Consider the following 19,104-nt stretch of genomic DNA (forward strand, 5'->3'; position numbering starts at 1 on the left):
CAGTGGTGGGTGAGCGGTGTACTACTATTCCCAGCAGTGACACAGAGCACAATGCTATACAGTGGTGGGTGAGCGGTGTACTACTATTCCCAGCAGCGACACAGAGCACAATGCTATACAGTGGTGGGTGAGCGGTGTACTACTATTCCCAGCAGCGACACAGAGCACAATGCTATACAGTGGTGGGTGAGCGGCGTACTACTGTTCGCAGCAGCGACACAGAGCACAATGCTATACAGTGGTGGGTGAGCGGTGTACTACTATTCCCAGCAGCGACACAGAGCACAATGCTATACAGTGGTGGGTGAGCGGTGTACTACTATTCCCAGCAGCAACACAGAGCACAATGCTATACAGTGGTGGGTGAGCGGTGTACTACTATTCCCAGCAGCGACACAGAGCACAATGCTATACAGTGGTGGGTGAGCGGTGTACTACTGTTCCCAGCAGCGACACAGAGCACAATGCTATACAGTGGTGGGTGAGCGGTGTACTACTATTCCCAGCAGCGACACAGAACACAATGCTATACAGTGGTGGGTGAGCGGTGTACTACTATTCCCAGCAGTGACACAGAGCACAATGCTATACAGTGGTGGGTGAGCGGTGTACTACTATTCCCAGCAGCGACACAGAGCACAATGCTATACAGTGGTGGGTGAGTGGTGTACTACTGTTCCCAGCAGCGACACAGAGCACAATGCTATACAGTGGTGGGTCAGCGGTGTACTACTGTTCCCAGCAGCGACACAGAGCACAATGCTATACAGTGGTGGGTGAGCGGTGTACTACTATTCCCAGCAGCGACACAGAGCACAATGCTATACAGTGGTGGGTGAGCGGTGTACTACTATTCCCAGCAGCGATACAGAGCACAATGCTATACAGTGGTGGGTGAGCGGTGTACTACTGTTCCCAGCAGCGACACAGAGCACAATGCTATACAGTGGTGGGTGAGCGGTGTACTACTATTCCCAGCAGCGACACAGAGCACAATGCTATACAGTGGCGGGTGAGCGGTGTACTACTGTTCCCAGCAGAGACACAGAGTGGCAGTAAACACAATGCTATACAGTGGTGGGTGAGCGGTGTACACAGAGTGGCAGTAAACACAATGCTATATAGTGTGGGTGAGCGGTGTACTACTGTTCCCAGCAGCGACACAATGACTGGGGGGACCCTGGCTAGCCTGGCTGGAGAGAGAACTACCCTGCCTGCCTACCCAAAGCTAAACCCACAGACAAATGGCGGAGAAATGACGTGGATCGGGTATTTATTTACCCGAACCACGTGACCCATTCGGCCAATCAGAGCGCGTTCGGGTCCGAACCACGTGACCCGTTCGGCCAATCACAGCGCTAGCCGAACGTTCGGGGAACGTTAGCCCATGCGCTCTTAGTTCGGCCATATGGCCGAACGGTTTGGCCGAGCACCATCAGGTGTTCAGCCGAACTCGAACATCACCCGAACAGGGTGATGTTCTGCAGAACCCGAACAGTGGCGAACACTGTTCGCTCAACACTAACGGATACCAGCAGAATTTCACAGGCAATTTCAGAATTCTGCCGGATTAAAAAAGCAATTCTGTTCTGACCAAACGGAGTGGAATGACCAATTTCCGCCCAAAATTGCAGAAAATACAATTCCGCGGAAAGTGGTGACCATCCCTACTAGAGAGAGAGAGAGGGAGAGAGAGAGAGAGAGAGAGAGAGAGAGAGAGAAATCTACATGGCTATGTGGGGTTCTCTCCGGACAACTGTTGAACACAAAAGGCAAGGCCATGCCTGGGTGGGGTTGAACCACCAACCTTTTAGTTAACAGCCAAACATGCTAACCAATTGTGCCACAGAGACTGTGTTCTCCCCCTGGCCAATGTGAGTTGGCTTTGACATACTACACATCCTTAAGCAAGCTCATTTTTCTCTAGGATAGATCATAATGGTACATGCTAGGCTGCCTTCAGCATGTAGTGTTGGTGGTGGACCAGCAGTTAAGAGCGCTGACTACCAAGCACTCAGACCTGGGTTCAATTCCTGGCCAAGGTATATAAGCTGGCTTTTGAAATTCAACAATACCCTGGAAGATGAGACCCTCCTCATGGGCGTCCGCACATATGGCAAAATGGGGCAGACGCCGCCCCCTGGCCAGCTGCTGCCCCCCCCTAGCCACCCGAAACCGGAAGTATCCAGCCGCCTGTCAAAGACAGCTCTGAGGGGTACAGTAACTCTCCCTGGGTGGCTGGATGATCAGCCATAGCGGGTAGGGGCGGGCGGCTGTGCTGCTGGATCCGTAATAATTGGATGGGCCGGCAGCTGTGGGCTGGGCGTGATTCTGAGCTAAGGGCCAATCGGAAGCTGCTGTTTCTGTGCTGGGCTACAATAATATGGCGGCGCACAGTTGCAGGGACGGAAGCAGCTCTCTCGGGGGTGACAGTTGAAGCAGCACACTGACCAGGATGGGAAAGCTGCCTACAGCAGCCAGTTGTCCACGGAGGCTGAGTGATGACAGGGCTTCCAGGGCTATTCAGCATCCCAGGCTCGCCTTGCTGACAAAGCTGAGGAGGTGAGAGAAGACTGCACAGCAGGGGCTCTAGATGCTATCACAGCGTGCTGGCTTTCCTGTACACGCCCCCCTCCTCCACTATCCTCCTGCAATCTCAGAATCCCCCGACTGAATGTAACACACTGGAGCCTCAAAGTCACACTATCCTGCACTGGATGAGGCTACAAAACAGTCTACAGGTACAACAGTGTGCTGCTGGACAAGCGGCCTTTTAAAAAAAACTGGTGTATGTGTTTGTATATATATGTGTGTGTTTTTGTGAATGCACATTGATATGGAGCTGTGTATGCAGTATGTGTGGTGTGGGTGGTTTGTAAGGTGTGTGTCTGTGTGGTGTATGTGATGTGTGTGGTTTTTGCAGTGTGCGGTATTTGCAGTGTGTATGGTGTAAGCAGTTTGTATGTATGTGTGTGTTTTTGCCTGAGTGAATGCACATTGATATGGAGCTGTGTGCAGTTTGTGCAGTGTGTGGGGTGAGCAGTTTGTGCAGTGTGTTCTTTGTGTGGTATTTGTGGTGTAAGCGGTTTGTGGTATGTGGTGTGTTCAGTATGTGTGGTGTGGGCAGTTTGTGAGGTGTGTGGTGTATGTGATGTGTGTGGTATTTGCAGTGTGTATGGTGTAAGCAGTTTGTGCGGTGCGGTGTGCAGTATGTGTTTGGTTTGTGCAGTGTGGTGTATGTGATGTGTGCGGTATTTGCACTGTGTATGATGTAAGCAGTTTGTGCGGTGCGGTGTGGTGTGCAGTATGTGTTTAGTTTGTGTAGTGTGTGTGGTGTATGTGATGTGTGTGGTATTTGCAGTGTGTATGGTGTAAGCAGCTTGTGCGGTGTGGTGTGCAGTATGTGTTTGTGCTGTGTGTGTGGTATTTGCAGTGTGTATGGTGTAAGAAGTTTGTGCGGTGCGCTGTGCAGTATGTGTTTGGTTTGTGCAGTGTGTGGTGTATGTGAATATGTGTGGTATTTGCAGTGTGTATGGTGTAAGAAGTTTGTGCGGTGCGCTGTGCAGTATGTGTTTGGTTTGTGCAGTGTGTGGTGTATGTGATGTGTGTGTGTGTGGTATTTGTAGTGTGTATGGTGTAAGCAGTTTGTGCGGTGTGGTGTGCAGTATGTGTTTGGTTTGTGCAGTGTGGTGTATGTAATGTGTGCGGTATTTGCAGTGTGTATAGTGTAAGCAGTTTGTGCGGTGCGGTGTGGTGTGGAGTATGTGCTTGGTTTGTGCGGTGTGTGTGGTATTTGCAGTGTGTATGGTGTAAGAAGTTTGTGCGGTGTGCTGTGCAGTATGTGTTTGGTTTGTGCAGTGTGTGGTGTATGTGATGTGTGTGGTATTCGTAGCGTGTATGGTGTAAGCAGTTTGTGCGGTGCGGTGTGGTGTGCAGTATGTGTTTGCTTTGTGCAGTGTGTGGTGTATGTGATGTGTGTGGTATTTGCATTGTGTATCGTGTAAGCAGTTTGTGCGGTGCGGTATGTGTTTGCTTTGTGCAGTGTGTGTGGTGTATGTGATGTGTGTGGTATATGCAGTGTGTATGGTGTAAGCAGTTTGTGCGCTATGTGTTTGGTTTGTGCAGTGTGTGTGTATGTGATGTGTGTGTGTGTGTGTGGTATTTGCAGTGTGTATGGTGTAAGCAGTTTGCGCTATGGTGTTTGGTTTGTGCAGTGTGTGTGTGTGGTATTTGCGGTGTGTGGTAGGCCTGAACGATTTTTGGAAAAAATTGAATTGAGCGATTTCTGTCTGAAATTTCGATTCTAGTCACGATTTCCTTCAAATCAAGCTTTGTTCCCCCTCTGTCCCCCTGTATCTCTTTGTGTCCCCTTTGCCTCTTTATGCCTCCTCTGGGTCTCTCTCTTGCCCCCTTTGTGTCTCTGTGCCCGCTCTGTTTCTCTCTCTGTCTCTCTGTGCCTCCTCTGTCCTCCAAGCTGCATCAGTTCTGGACATAGCTTCAAGCACGAGTCCAGCGATGCCCGTCTATCCACTTCGCCTCCTGCCGGTTCTAATGCACGGAATACTTCCTGTATGTCATGTGACATAGAGTAACCCAGAGTTTTGCTAAGCACCAGAGCTGGCAGATGATGATAGAGGACGGAGAACGTTGGACTCGAGCGGTAGGTATGTCCAAGGCTGCGGGCCGCACGCGCCGGGACTTTGGGGAGGTTTGAAGCCATTTCTTCAAATTCCCCATGTGGAAATTATGTGATCGCGATAATTGTCACTTTGACGATTCCGAAATTGTGATGTTGGTGATCACGATTTTGGTTTAAATTCGATTTATCTTTCAGCCCTAGTGTGTGGTGTGTGCTGCATTGCTGCCTGTGTAAACAAACATGTTTTTGGAATCCTCTGACTAGCACTGGTCTGCTCTTCAGCCGTAGCTCGTCCTGTGCACATTTGGTTTTTGTTATCCTTGTTATATTTTTGACCTTGCTACAGCGCTTGTGTAGCAGATTTGACATTTGGTTTTTTAGCCGCTGATGTGATGTAACTGATCATATTTTAATATTTACTGCAGGAGATCTAGTTGGTGTGGGAATGCTCCTGCTACTGCTCAGAATGCTCCTGCCAAATATTTATTGTGGCAATATTTTTTGTAGAAAAGGGGGCTTCATCTAACATTTTGCTGGGTAGGCCCACTTCCACCACTTCTAAGTTCGTGTACCCATGACCACGCCCCACCCATGACCACGCCCATGTTCTGTTGCATGGACACACCCATTTTTCGGCGCGGCGCGCTACGCGCGCCGCATTGCTTCGCCCCCCCCCTCACTTTTGCCCCCCCCTGGAAAATTTTCTGCGGACGCCCATGACCCTCCTCCCTCCGAGAGGAGGGAGTAACGTAATAACAATTAGCTAGGAACAAGCCTATAAGAGCCTAGCAGAGTCTGTCAGCAGCTGTCCCTTAACTAATTAGTGCAGGCAGACTAGTGAGTAAAACGGCGCAAGGACCTTGCCTTTTATAAGGGGGGTGGGGGTGGGGGGCTCTAGGAGTGAGTGCAGTCTGATTGGCAACAATGTGCCGGCTGACTGTGATGTAGAAGGTCAAAGTTCTGCTTAATAGAGCATTATGGGGCGAATCGAACTTCCGGAAAAGTTCGCCTGCTCTTGGCGAATGCGAACTACCGAAGTTCGCCGGCGAACAGCTTGCGACATCTCTAATTGTCGGCTGTGCTTTCCGTGGGCTGCAGCGAGACCGCCGTGGGTCAGAGGGGGGCAGGGAGTACTCCCAAGGTGAGTACCAACCAGGGGCATTTTTTTATTATAGTCTTTTTAAGAAGGTCTCACATTCTCTACTCCGGATTTATCTTTCAACATGTTTATATTCTAATCCTCGGTGGTGTGGGTGGGTGATGTGTGTTACTGGCAGGTATGAGACAATGGCGTCAATTCACCAGAGAGGATTCACTAAGAGAAAAAAGGTAGGTAGTTTATCTCATGAGGTATTTTAACACTCTGGAGTCAATTCACCAGTGTGAGAGTAGTGTTGGGCGAACATCTAGATGTTCGGGTTCGGGCCGAACAGGCCGAACATGGCCGCGATGTTCGGGTGTTCGACCCGAACTCCGAACATAATGGAAGTCAATGGGGACCCGAACTTTTGTGGTTTGTAAAGCCTCCTTGCATGCTACATACCCCAAATTTACAGGGTATGTGCACCTTGGGAGTGGGTACAAGAGGAAAAAAAAATTAGCAAAAAGAGCTTATAGTTTTTGAGAAAATCGATTTTAAAGTTTCAAAGGGAAAACTGTCTTTTAAATGCGGGAAATGTCTGTTTTCTTTGCACAGGTAACATGTTTTTTGTCGGCATGCAGTCATAAATGTAATACATATAAGAGGTTCCAGGAAAAGGGACTGGTAACGCTAACCCAGCAGCAGCACACGTGATGGAACAGGAGGAGGGTGGCGCAGGAGGAGAAGAAGGCCACGCTTTGTGAGACACAACAACCCCGGCCTTGCATGAGGGCAAGAAGCGTGCGGATAGCAGGCTTTGTACCGCCATGCAGTCATAAATGTAATAAAGATAAGTGGTTCAATAAACAGGGACCACGCGGCAACGCTAACCCAGCAGCAGCAGACGTGATGGAACAGGAGCAGGCGCAGGAGGAGAAGGCCACGCTTTGTGAGACACAACAACCCAGGCCTTGCATGAGGGCAAGAAGCGTGCGGATAGCATGCTTTGTACCGCCATGCAGTCATAAATGTAATAAAGATAAGTGGTTCAATAAACAGGGACCACGCGGCAACGCTAACCCAGCAGCAGCAGACGTGATGGAACAGGAGGAGGCGCAGGAGGAGAAGGCCACGCTTTGTGAGACACAACAACCCAGGCCTTGCATGAGGGCAAGAAGCGTGCGGATAGCATGCTTTGTACCGCCATGCAGTCATAAATGTAATAAAGATAAGTGGTTCAATAAACAGGGACCACGCGGCAACGCTAACCCAGCAGCAGCAGACGTGATGGAACAGGAGCAGGCGCAGGAGGAGAAGGCCACGCTTTGTGAGACACAACAACCCAGGCCTTGCATGAGGGCAAGAAGCGTGCGGATAGCATGCTTTGTACCGCCATGCAGTCATAAATGTAATAAAGATAAGTGGTTCAATAAACAGGGACCACGCGGCAACGCTAACCCAGCAGCAGCAGACGTGATGGAACAGGAGGAGGCGCAGGAGGAGAAGGCCACGCTTTGTGAGACACAACAACCCAGGCCTTGCATGAGGGCAAGAAGCGTGCGGATAGCATGCTTTGTACCGCCATGCAGTCATAAATGTAATAAAGATAAGTGGTTCAATAAACAGGGACCACGCGGCAACGCTAACCCAGCAGCAGCAGACGTGATGGAACAGGAGCAGGCGCAGGAGGAGAAGGCCACGCTTTGTGAGACACAACAACCCAGGCCTTGCATGAGGGCAAGAAGCGTGCGGATAGCATGCTTTGTACCGCCATGCAGTCATAAATGTAATAAAGATAAGTGGTTCAATAAACAGGGACCACGCGGCAACGCTAACCCAGCAGCAGCAGACGTGATGGAACAGGAGCAGGCGCAGGAGGAGAAGGCCACGCTTTGTGAGACACAACAACCCAGGCCTTGCATGTGGACAAAAAGCGTGCGGATATAGCAGCAATGCTTTTTGCCGCCATGCAGTCATAAATGTAATACAGATGAGAGGTTCAATAAACAGGGCCCGGAAACGCAACACCATCCCAGATGTTCATTGGTCATGTTACTTGGTTGGGGTCCTGGAGTGTTGCGTAGTCATTTCCAATCCAGGATTGATTCATTTTAATTTGAGTCAGACGGTCTGCATTTTCTGTAGAGAGGCGGATACGCCGATCTGTGACGATGCCTCCGGCAGCACTGAAACAGCGTTCCGACATAACGCTGGCTGCCGGGCAAGCCAGCACCTCTATTGCGTACATTGCCAGTTCGTGCCAGGTGTCTAGCTTCGATACCCAATAGTTGAAGGGTGCAGATGGATGGTTCGACACAGCTACGCCATCTGACATGTAGTCCTTGACCATCTTCTCCAGGCGATCGGTGTTGGAGGTGGATCTGCACGCTTGCTGTTCAGTGGGCTGCGGCTGCATGGGTGTCAGAAAATTTTCCCACTCCAAGGACACTGCCGATACCATTCCCTTTTGGGTACTAGCTGCGGCTTGCGTTGTTTGCTGCCCTCCTGGTCGTCCTGGGTTTGCGGAAGTCAGTCTGTCTGCGTACAACTGGCTAGAGGAGGGGGAGGATGTCAATCTCCTCTCTAAAGTCTCCACAAGGGCCTGCTGGTATTCTTCCATTTTGACCTGTCTGACTCTTTCTTCAAGCAGTTTTGGAACATTGTGTTTGTACCGTGGATCCAGAAGGGTATAAACCCAGTAATTGGTGTTGTCCAGAATGCGCACAATGCGTGGGTCACGTTCAATGCAGTCTAGCATGAATTGAGCCATGTGTGCCAGAGTCCTACCAGAATCCTCATCATCCTCTTGTGAGCGTTGTGATAGTTGTTGTGATGCATCATAGTCGTCACCTTCCTCCTGGTCTGCTTCTGCTGACCATTCGCGTTGAATTGTGGAAGTCCAACGTGCACCGCTCTGGCCCTCGTCAGTGGTGGCATGAAATTCCTGCTCCAACTCCAGCTGTTCCTCCTCCTCTTCTTCGTCATAGCTGCTGGGGCCAGCGTTCCCTGAGGCGGATGGCCTGATGTTGGTACCATCACGCTGATCGTTTTCTCCTTCAGATTCCCCCAGTTGCATCATGACAGCTGTTTCCTTGATTTTTAACATCGACCTCTTCAGTAAACACAGCAGTGGTATGGTAATGCTGACTGAAGAGTTGTCACTGCTCACAAGCAACGTGGATTGCTCAAAATTTTGGAGGACTTGGCAGAGGTCCAACATGTTGGCCCAATCGGATCCACAGAAGCTTGGCAGCTGGCCGGATGCGCCTCGGTACTGCGCCGTCATGTACTGGACCACTGCACTCTTCTGCTCGCAAAAGCGGGCTAGCATGTGCAGCGTAGAATTCCAGCGCGTAGGGACATCACACAGCAAGCGATGGTGGGGGAGATTGAAGCGCTCCTGCATCTTGGCGAGTGCCCCCGAAGCAGTACTGGAATTTCTACAATGTTTGGACACTCGACGCACCTTCAACAGCAGATCGGGCACGCCTGGGTATGTCCTCAGGAACCGCTGAACTACTAGGTTCATCACGTGCGCCAGGCAAGGGATGTGTGTCAGCTTAGCCAACCTTAAAGCGCGAATGAGATTACTCCCATTATCACACACAACCATGCCCGGTTTCAGGTCCAGCGGTGCCAGCCACAAATCCGTCTGTTCCTTTATTCCCCTCCAAATTTCCTCCCCTGTGTGCTGCTTATCCCCAAGGCAGATTAGCTTCAGCAACGCTTGCTGACGCATGCCAACAGCTGTGCTGCACTGCTTCCACGATCCTACTGCTGCTGGGTTAGCGTTTCCGGATGAGGTACAGCTTTGAGATGCGTTGGAGGAGAAGGAGTCAGAGAGGTAGGTGCTGCTGTTATCCAGTGGGAGGGACGGCGGTGCAGCTGTTTGTGGCGTGGGCAACACCCGTGCCGTAGCAGGTGAGGAATCGCTGCCAGGCTCCACAAGGTTCACCCAGTGCGCGGTAAGGGAGATGTATCGACCCTGGCCGAACGCACTCGTCCAGGTGTCAGTGGTGAGGTGAACCTTGCAGGCAACGGCATTCTTCAAGCTTCGGGTTATTTTGCTGACCACGTGCTCATGCAACTCAGGCACTGCAGAGCGTGCAAAGTGGTAGCGGCTGGGAACCACGTAACGTGGGATGGCCACTGACATCATGCCCTTGAAGCTGTTTGTCTCCACCAATCGATATGGCAGCATTTCGCAGGCCAGAAGCTTGGCTATGCTGGCTGTTACTGCCACGGCCCGGGGGTCATTTGCTGGCAATTTCCTCTTGCGCTCAAACATCTCCGACACAGACAACTGAACCGTAGCGCTGCACACGGAAGGGCTGTTGGTTGTTGTGTTTGATGAACACTGGGAGACCTCAAGAGCACTACTCCGGAAAGTGACAGTGTCAGCGTCGTCTGATGTTTGTGAATGTTGTGAACCACGCAATGGCTGGGCTACTGCTGCTGCTGAGGCGGGTCTGGTGGTGAGTCTGGTGAACCCAAGGGAGGCAGTGTTGTTTCTGGTACCCTGTCCTGACGCGTTTGCCCAAAGAGTGGGATGTTTGGATAGCATGTGACGGCTCATGCTGGTGGTGGAGAGGTTGTTAATATTTTTCCCCCTGCTCAGGCGGGTCTTGCACACCTTGCAAATCGCCATGGTAACATCCTCAGTGCAGTCTTCAAAGAAAGCCCAGACTTTGGAGCACCTGCCTCCTTGCTGGCGATTTCTGTTTGCTCCTCTTTTGCCTCTCACTTGAACTTCCACGCTTGTGGTGCCTGAAATTGCGCGCCGCCTACCTTGTGGCACAAGGCGAACTCGTGCAGCAGTGTGTTCTTCAACAGACTCATCTGTGCTGCTGCTACGACGGCGATGTTCTCGTTCACAAACAAAATCTGGGTCTCTGTCCACATTGTCCATACCCTCCTCTTCCATCTCCTCAAACTCGTCATATGTCATTGTGGGCCACCGCCGTGGAGTAGAGCTCCCCACAACAACCTCTGCGCAGCACACTCCAACGTCGTCTTCCAGATCTTGTCGGCCGACCTCCTGCAATTGCAACCCCTCCTGCCCAAATTGCTCTGGGATTTGGGTTTCCGAGTCCTCTTCGGACTCGCCTTGTATTTCAGTGCGCAGTGCATTTCCCACAGTTAACGGTTGTGAATCCAGGCACAACATTTCTGGCTGTTCCTCCATTGACCTTTGAAAGGTGGAAGTTTGTTGGGCTGGGAATAGCTCCTGCGAATACCCCATTGTGTCCTGAGGTAATTCATCGGACTGGTTATCTGGCAGTTGTGTGCGTGGTGTCGCTGCCGGTTGTGTCAGCTTTGTGCCCACTGGCTCCTTGTAACTGGCTGAGGACTCGGACCTCGTGCGTGATGTGCTGGTGCTGCTTAACCCACTGCTGGACGCTTGAGAGGTCATCCAAGTAATTATCTGGTCCTGTTCTTTTGGATTTGTGAGGGTTGTTGTCCTGGACAACATGGGCGGTATTGAGTGGGTTTTCTTGGGTGCTCCCCTGTGGCCTGTACGTGAACCGTCAGGGGAAACACCTCTTCCCTTGCCCCTCCCTCTTTCACCGGATTTCTTCCTCATTTCACTTATCCTTACAGTACACGCTGACTGGCAGCAGTACAGTGGCAGTACAGAAATGCTATACAGTACCACTATTCCCAGCAGCGACACAGAGCACAATGCTATACAGTGACGGGTGAGCGGTGTACCACTATTCCCAGCAGCGACACAGAGCACAATGCTATACAGTGACGGGTGAGCGGTGTACCACTATTCCCAGCAGCGACACAGAGCACAATGCTATACAGTGGCGAACGAGCGGTGTACCACTATTCCCAGCAGACACAGAACAGTACACAGAATGCTATATAGTGTGGCTGAACGAGCGGTGTACCACTATTCCCAGCAGACACAGAACAGTACACAGAATGCTATATAGTGTGGCTGAACGAGCGGTGTACTACTGTTCCCAGCAGACACAGAACAGTACACAGAATGCTATATAGTGTGGCTGAACGAGCGGTGTACTACTGTTCCCAGCAGACACAGAACAGTACACAGAATGCTATATAGTGTGGCTGAACGAGCGGTGTACTACTGTTCCCAGCAGACACAGAACAGTACACAGAATGCTATATAGTGTGGCTGAACGAGCGGTGTACCACTGTTCCCAGCAGACACAGAACAGTACACAGAATGCTATATAGTGTGGCTGAACGAGCGGTGTACCACTGTTCCCAGCAGACACAGAACAGTACACAGAATGCTATATAGTGTGGCTGAACGAGCGGTGTACCACTATTCCCAGCAGACACAGAACAGTACACAGAATGCTATATAGTGTGGCTGAACGAGCGGTGTACTACTGTTCCCAGCAGACACAGAACAGTACACAGAATGCTATATAGTGTGGCTGAACGAGCGGTGTACTACTGTTCCCAGCAGACACAGAACAGTACACAGAATGCTATATAGTGTGGCTGAACGAGCGGTGTACCACTATTCCCAGCAGACACAGAACAGTACACAGAATGCTATATAGTGTGGCTGAACGAGCGGTGTACTACTGTTCCCAGCAGACACAGAACAGTACACAGAATGCTATATAGTGTGGCTGAACGAGCGGTGTACTACTGTTCCCAGCAGACACAGAACAGTACACAGAATGCTATATAGTGTGGCTGAACGAGCGGTGTACTACTGTTCCCAGCAGACACAGAACAGTACACAGAATGCTATATAGTGTGGCTGAACGAGCGGTGTACTACTGTTCCCAGCAGACACAGAACAGTACACAGAATGCTATATAGTGTGGCTGAACGAGCGGTGTACCACTATTCCCAGCAGACACAGAACAGTACACAGAATGCTATATAGTGTGGCTGAACGAGCGGTGTACTACTGTTCCCAGCAGACACAGAACAGTACACAGAATGCTATATAGTGTGGCTGAACGAGCGGTGTACTACTGTTCCCAGCAGACACAGAACAGTACACAGAATGCTATATAGTGTGGCTGAACGAGCGGTGTACTACTGTTCCCAGCAGACACAGAACAGTACACAGAATGCTATATAGTGTGGCTGAACGAGCGGTGTACCACTGTTCCCAGCAGACACAGAACAGTACACAGAATGCTATATAGTGTGGCTGAACGAGCGGTGTACCACTGTTCCCAGCAGACACAGAACAGTACACAGAATGCTATATAGTGTGGCTGAACGAGCGGTGTACTACTGTTCCCAGCAGTGACACACAATGACTGGGGGGGACCCTGGCTAGCGTGGCTGGAGCGCGAACTACCCTGCCTGCCTACCCAAAGCTAAACCCACAGACAAATGGCGGAGATATGACGTGGTTCGGGTATTTATTTACCCGAACCACGTGACAGTTCGGCCAATCAGAGCGCGTTCGGGTCCGAACCACGTGACCCGTTCGGCCAATCACAGCGCTAGCCGAACGTTCGGGGAACGTTCGGCCATGCGCTCTTAGTTCGGCCATATGGCCGAACGGTTTGGCCGAGCACCGTCAGGTGTTCGGCCGAACTCGAACATCACCCGAACAGGGTGATGTTCTGCAGAACCCGAACAGTGGCGAACACTGTTCGCCCAACACTATGTGAGAGGACAGAGAGAAAAGTGTTGGATAGCAGGGGATAATGGAGAGATATGCATGAGGAAAGTGTGAGAAAGCAGAGAGTTAGGTAATCGGTATTAATGATTTGCATGGGATACTTTTCCTCTCTGTAAGCTTGAAAGTGAAGCATTGTGGGTAGGAGGCGGAGTTTTACCACTACCTGACCAGAGTATTCCCGCCTTTTACAGCCGGATCATATCATAAATCATATCACGAGTGAGTCTGAACTTCTTCACCACCTCTGTCTCAGTAAAATTATCAAGAACTGTTCTCTCACGAAAAATACGAGGGGCGATTAAACAGACCCTCCTCCTGCACCTTCGTCTCCTCATAATAGAAGCAAGCTCTAAGGCCTAGTGCACACCAGAGCGGTTCGGCTGCGTTTTGCGATCCGCCTGCGGGTGCGGATCCGCTAGGGTAATGTATCTCAATGGGCTGGTGCACACCAGAGCGGGAGGCGTTTTGCAGAAACGCATACTCCCGGGCTGCTGCAGATTTTGGATTGTGGATGCGTTTCTGCCTCAATGTTAAGTATAGGAAAAACGCAAACCGCTCTGAAAAACGGCACTTCAGAGCGGTTTTCCAGGCGGTTTTTGTTACAGTAGCTGTTCAGTAACAGCTTTACTGTAACAATACATGAAATCTACTACACCAAAAACGCTTCACAAAACCGCAAAATGCTAGCTGAAACGCTACAGAAAAATAAGAAAAAGCGTTTCAGAATCTGCTAGCATTTTGCGGATCTGCTAGCGGGTTTTGGTGTGCACCAGGCCTAACAGAGTAAGCTCAAAAGGCTCCATCTTCCACAGCAGCAGCTGCTGTGTGAAAAACACGATATCTCCAGGTTCATTCAGGGGATAAAGAGATGAAAAAATAATGAATGGTCACACCCCCTTTCTTCCCTGGTGAATTGTGATTTGGAGAAAAACTAACTGCTAACTATCACTTATTTATCTCATACTTATCTCACATTTATCTCTTGCATTTCTCTCTGTCAATATTTTCCCCTATACTTCTTGAGAATTGCTATTTGGAGATATCACAGGAGGTAAATTACCTCCCAAGAGATAAATAGGTTCGTAACCTCTGGTGAATTGACGCCAATGAGAGATTGTTTCCCAGAAATCGCCATACTGGATGTGCGGTGATGGAACCAGCAAGGCCTTCATGAACCCCCTGTTTTTATGTATAGGAGTGAGAGTGGTGTTTATATTTATCCCTTTCTGTACTGCAGTTTTGTCCTCCTGTTTAAATGCAGTTTTACCAAATGTACAGCTTATTACAACAACACGAAATAAGATTTGTAAAGTGATTTTTTCCCGTAGGACTCGAAGCACACAGACAATGCTCAGACCAGTAATTGGTTGATTGGTAAATTGTGGTCCACTTGCAGATTAGCTGGCAGTGGGAAGAGATTTCTTGTCATGTTGAGCTTGATTTCTGATGGAAGAAGAAGTCCCGTGTTTCCGTACATATCCGTTCACGCATGTCCGTTCATTTGCCGTACATTGTAGCAGGTCTGGTATCTGTACTCACGCGAAGACTTTAGAGCTTGCAATCAGTCATTGCCTATTTAAATCTGGGCTTCTTCGGAGCCTGACATGAAGAATCAGCGCTATTAGCAGCAGGCCATCTCCCGTCAATATTACACAGCATGACAGCATGAATTAATAATGCTGATAAAATAGAATTTAAATGAATTTCCGTATAGCGGTAAGAATAGCGGTCAGCTGGGCGCCCGGCGCTGTGTCACTGTCATCTGCTGCTATTGGTCATTGTCTTTGTCGAGACAACTTTCTGTACATTTCTGGAGAACGCCAGGTCTTCCTGAAAGGGGTCACATGTGGTAAATGCATACGCAGCGGTCAGCGTATGTGTTCATGTGCTGCTTATTTCATGAATGATCCATGAGGAAAGATGAGGTAAAGCAAACTAGTCCTAGATATTCCATTTGTTGAGTTGTTGGGTCATTTGTAGTATTTATATATATAAAGTAAAGTATACATGTGCCAGAGCCAGCATTCCAGCTGATATAAAGTTATTCATGTAATTGGCTCAGAAGACTTGGAATCGCTCTGTATCCTGGAGAAGATCGACAAACCCTTATCTGCAGCATTTGTTTGTCTACTACGGGATAGGGGGGATAAGATAGACAATGTATAGATAGATGTCTTCCTGAGGTCCAGACCTAGACTTCGAAGGAACTCAAGGCCTCCATTTCTGCCCTCCAATCACATCCAATCTGCTCAGGCTGATCTCATTAAAAATCCAAAATCAAATTTACTATACCCCACTCCGTTTACATAAAATGAATTTCACCCTTCTCGAACCAGATGCAGTTCTTCAACTGGCACATTCGGTCATATGTTTCGGACCTGTCTACTTTCTGGTGGAAGGTTGATGAGTCTATCGTATTGCTGTCAGACATTCCAGGCCCACTTTTTCCTAGAATTGTGTCCTCCTGACCGATTGATCTGGAACATCTTAGAAGGCACCAAAAAACACTGATTAGAGTGCTCTGTCGCTATGCAAAAAACTTGATTGCCATTCACTGGAACCATCCTACTTCCGACTCTATAAAATGACACCACTTAATAGGAATAGCCCTGCTAAATCCAATACAATTTGTAATGAATGGAATAAGATTCATGCCCCCAAACCCTCAGATTAGATAGTGCTCAGCCCAGAGCCAGACAGAACCAGGCGGGTTGTTACCTCCCCCTTGACCATTGCCATGGTCGACCAAAGAAGTTAATTGCACGTGCTAAGTACCATATCGTTGTCTTTTGCAAACAGACATATGAGTGCTGGCAGCATTGCTGCAGAGGTGGGGGGGGGGGGGGTCAGACTGTCAGTGCTCAGATCATACGCTGCATACTGCATCATATAGGTCTGCATGGCTGTCCTCCCAGAAGGAAGCCTCTTCTAAAGATGATGCACCAGAAAGCCTGCAAACAGTTTTCTGAAGACAAGCAGACTAAGGACATGGATTACTGGAACCACTTCCTGTGGTCTGATGAGACCAAGATACACTAATCTGGTTCAGATGGTGTGAAGCATGTGTGGTGGCAACCAGATGAGGAGTACAGAGACAAGTGTGTCTGGCCAACAATGAAGCATGGTGGTGGGAGTGTCATGCTTTGGGAGAGCTGCAGGTCATTGAGGGAACCATGAATGCCAACATGCACAGTGACATACTGGAGCAGAGCATGATCCCTTCCTTCAGAAACTGGGCAGTATTCCAACACAGGCCTTGGTAGCCTTTCCAGAGATCCGACGATGGGTAAGGTCGGTAAGGCCTTGTTCACATCATACGCGCTTCCGTGCGCATTTGGAAGCACGTATGATGTGCTGAAATGCAGGAACGGCAGAAGGGCATAGAAAGCCCTTCTACAGCTCACATCTACTGCGCTGCGCAGCAATACAATGTGCTAGGAAGCACGCTTGCGTACTGCTGCAAGCATTTTGCCCGCAAGCGCAGAGCTGATCCCATCACTGTCAATGGATGGGATCAGCAGCGCAGCGGGCAGGGGAGCAGATGGCGTGCGATCATATGCGTTGCATTCGGATCGCACGGCCATCTGCGCTAGGTAGATGTGAATGAGGACTTAGGCTAAAAAGAATGCAGTTCGACCCCCAGCAGTCATGGGGCTCGAATTACAAAAGGGTGCTAACTCAGTTAGCACGCCCAAAGCTTTTATTGAGTAAAGTTTAGCGCTGCGCGGAAACTTTGCACTGGTTGCGATCAAAATGTTGCACCGAGTGCGCCTTGAACGTCGCACCGGGTGCGCCCGAAAAAGTGACGTTTCAGGTGCACCCAGTGCAACGTTTTAGGTGCACCCGGTGCGACGTTTTAGGTGCAACCGATGCAATGTTTTGCATGCACTGCACAGCAGTAAACTTTGCGCTCGCTATCTTAGTGCGCAAAACACTGCCCGTCTTAAAGGGCTTTAGGCGTGCTAAGGGGCTTTTAGGCCGGACCGCACAATGCATTCCAATCGGTTTCAGCACACAGACCATGCAATCTGTGGTCGCAATTGGTGCGCAGAAACCGATGGGATTTTAGCAGCAGACCGACTAGAAGGAAGCTTGTGAGTTACGGTAATACCAATTAAACACTATTTCAGGGTATAACTGCCACCACTCCTACAGAAGGGTAGGAGGCCTCTACACTGATACTAATACCTGCAAATAAAACGGTTAAATGCACTCTATTTTATCTAGCGATAAACAACAGTAGCGACTCTTCAGAAGGCTAGGATTCGGTTTGTGCGGCTGAATAGCAGGGGTAGCTGAACAAATAAATGACTTTTTAGAAGTCTTTATTATAAATGCAATATAAATAATTAATATATGCAGAGAATCATTACAATCAACAATTAGGGAGACAATCGTAGCGCAGTATAAAAATAAAAATGGAAGAAAATACGTATACTTAAGGTCAGGTGAAATATGTCCTTTCTGGGAAATCTGAGCACATGGAAAATGTCCTTTGTTTCAGTTCAGGCAATGGCCGCCAGCCACATAGTCCTCTGGCTGGCTTGATCAGGTGATGGTACACAGGGGAGGACTGTCCCTCCTTGTATGCATCCTGGTTTTATGGAAGCGAGTTTTGGGGTGGGACCAAGCCCGACCCTCTGGTTGACAAACCAATCACAGTTCAAGTCCTTGGATAGAGATTTAGGTTTAAACTTATAAAACGCTGTAATTCAAAACCGATAAATGCCACATTTGGACAAAGTCATGCTGTGTTGCTGCCGTTCTGTCTATGGGACTGCAGTTTCTGAATAGGCCCCCCTGCTGTGGGTTTTCCTGACTATTCCTGGGTGGAGGCAAATGCTACCTCCACCCAAAGCCTGCGCATGCACACCACAACCGCTGCCTACAGCACAAATACTACCTCCACCCAAAGCTTGCGTGTGCACACCGGAACCGTGACCTACAGTGCAAATGCTACCTCCACCCAAAGCCTGTGCATGCACACCACAACCGTGACCTACAGTGCAAATGCTACCTCCACCCAAAGCCTGCGCATGCGCACACCACAACCGCGGCCTACAACGCAGAATTGTATTTGCTTTAGCTACTGCTGCTTGGCATTGTGTGCGATTACCTATCTTGTTATCAACCAGTATTCCTAAGCCCTTCTCCATAGTGGTGCTCAAATACCCCTTTTTAAAATTCGAGTTTGGTCGAATTCGAATAGTAAATTATTCGAGGTCATTCGAATATTCGAGTCGAATAATTTTTACTATTCGATTCGACCTCGGACTTCGAGCTCACTATTCGAGTCGGTATTCGAGCTAACTATTCGAGCTGACTATTCGAATTGGCCTTAAATAGCTTCCAACACTTGTTTTGAGGGTGAATGATGCAAGAAACCTCTTTTTTTCCAAGTAACAACAGCAAGTGATTATGTGGGGATGTTCCTTTAAAAGAAAATGTGGAAAGAGAAGTTGTGTCCTTAATTTTGTTCAGTAGTGTTACTGTATATACTTGTTCTTCTTCTTCTTTATCTTTCTTCTTCTTCTTCTATATCGTCTTCTTCTATATCTTCTTCTTCTATATCGTCTTCTTCTATATCGTCTTCTTCTATATCGTCTTCTTCTATATCGTCTTCTTCTATATCTTCTTCTATATCGTCTTCTTCTATATCTTCTTCTATATCTTCTTCTATATCGTCTTCTTCTATATCTTCTTCTTCTTCTTCTTCTTCTTCTTCTTCTTCTTCTTCTTCTTCTTCTT

At 49.1% G+C, this 19,104-nt stretch overlaps 1 long non-coding RNA gene across 2 annotated transcripts in view; it reads left to right on the plus strand.

Annotated features, from left to right (window-relative positions):
• Positions 1-2,412: 2,412 nt before the first annotated feature.
• Positions 2,413-19,104, plus strand: part of LOC137564496 (uncharacterized) — a 148,218-nt gene continuing 131,526 nt past the window's right edge. For both annotated transcript variants that reach the window (XR_011030610.1, XR_011030609.1), the window contains exon 1: positions 2,413-2,741. This is a non-coding gene — a long non-coding RNA (uncharacterized lncRNA). The remainder of the gene's footprint in view (positions 2,742-19,104) is intronic.

This window comes from Hyperolius riggenbachi, chromosome 3, assembly GCF_040937935.1.
Source record: "Hyperolius riggenbachi isolate aHypRig1 chromosome 3, aHypRig1.pri, whole genome shotgun sequence".
In the NCBI taxonomy this organism is placed as follows: Eukaryota; Metazoa; Chordata; class Amphibia; order Anura; family Hyperoliidae; genus Hyperolius; species Hyperolius riggenbachi.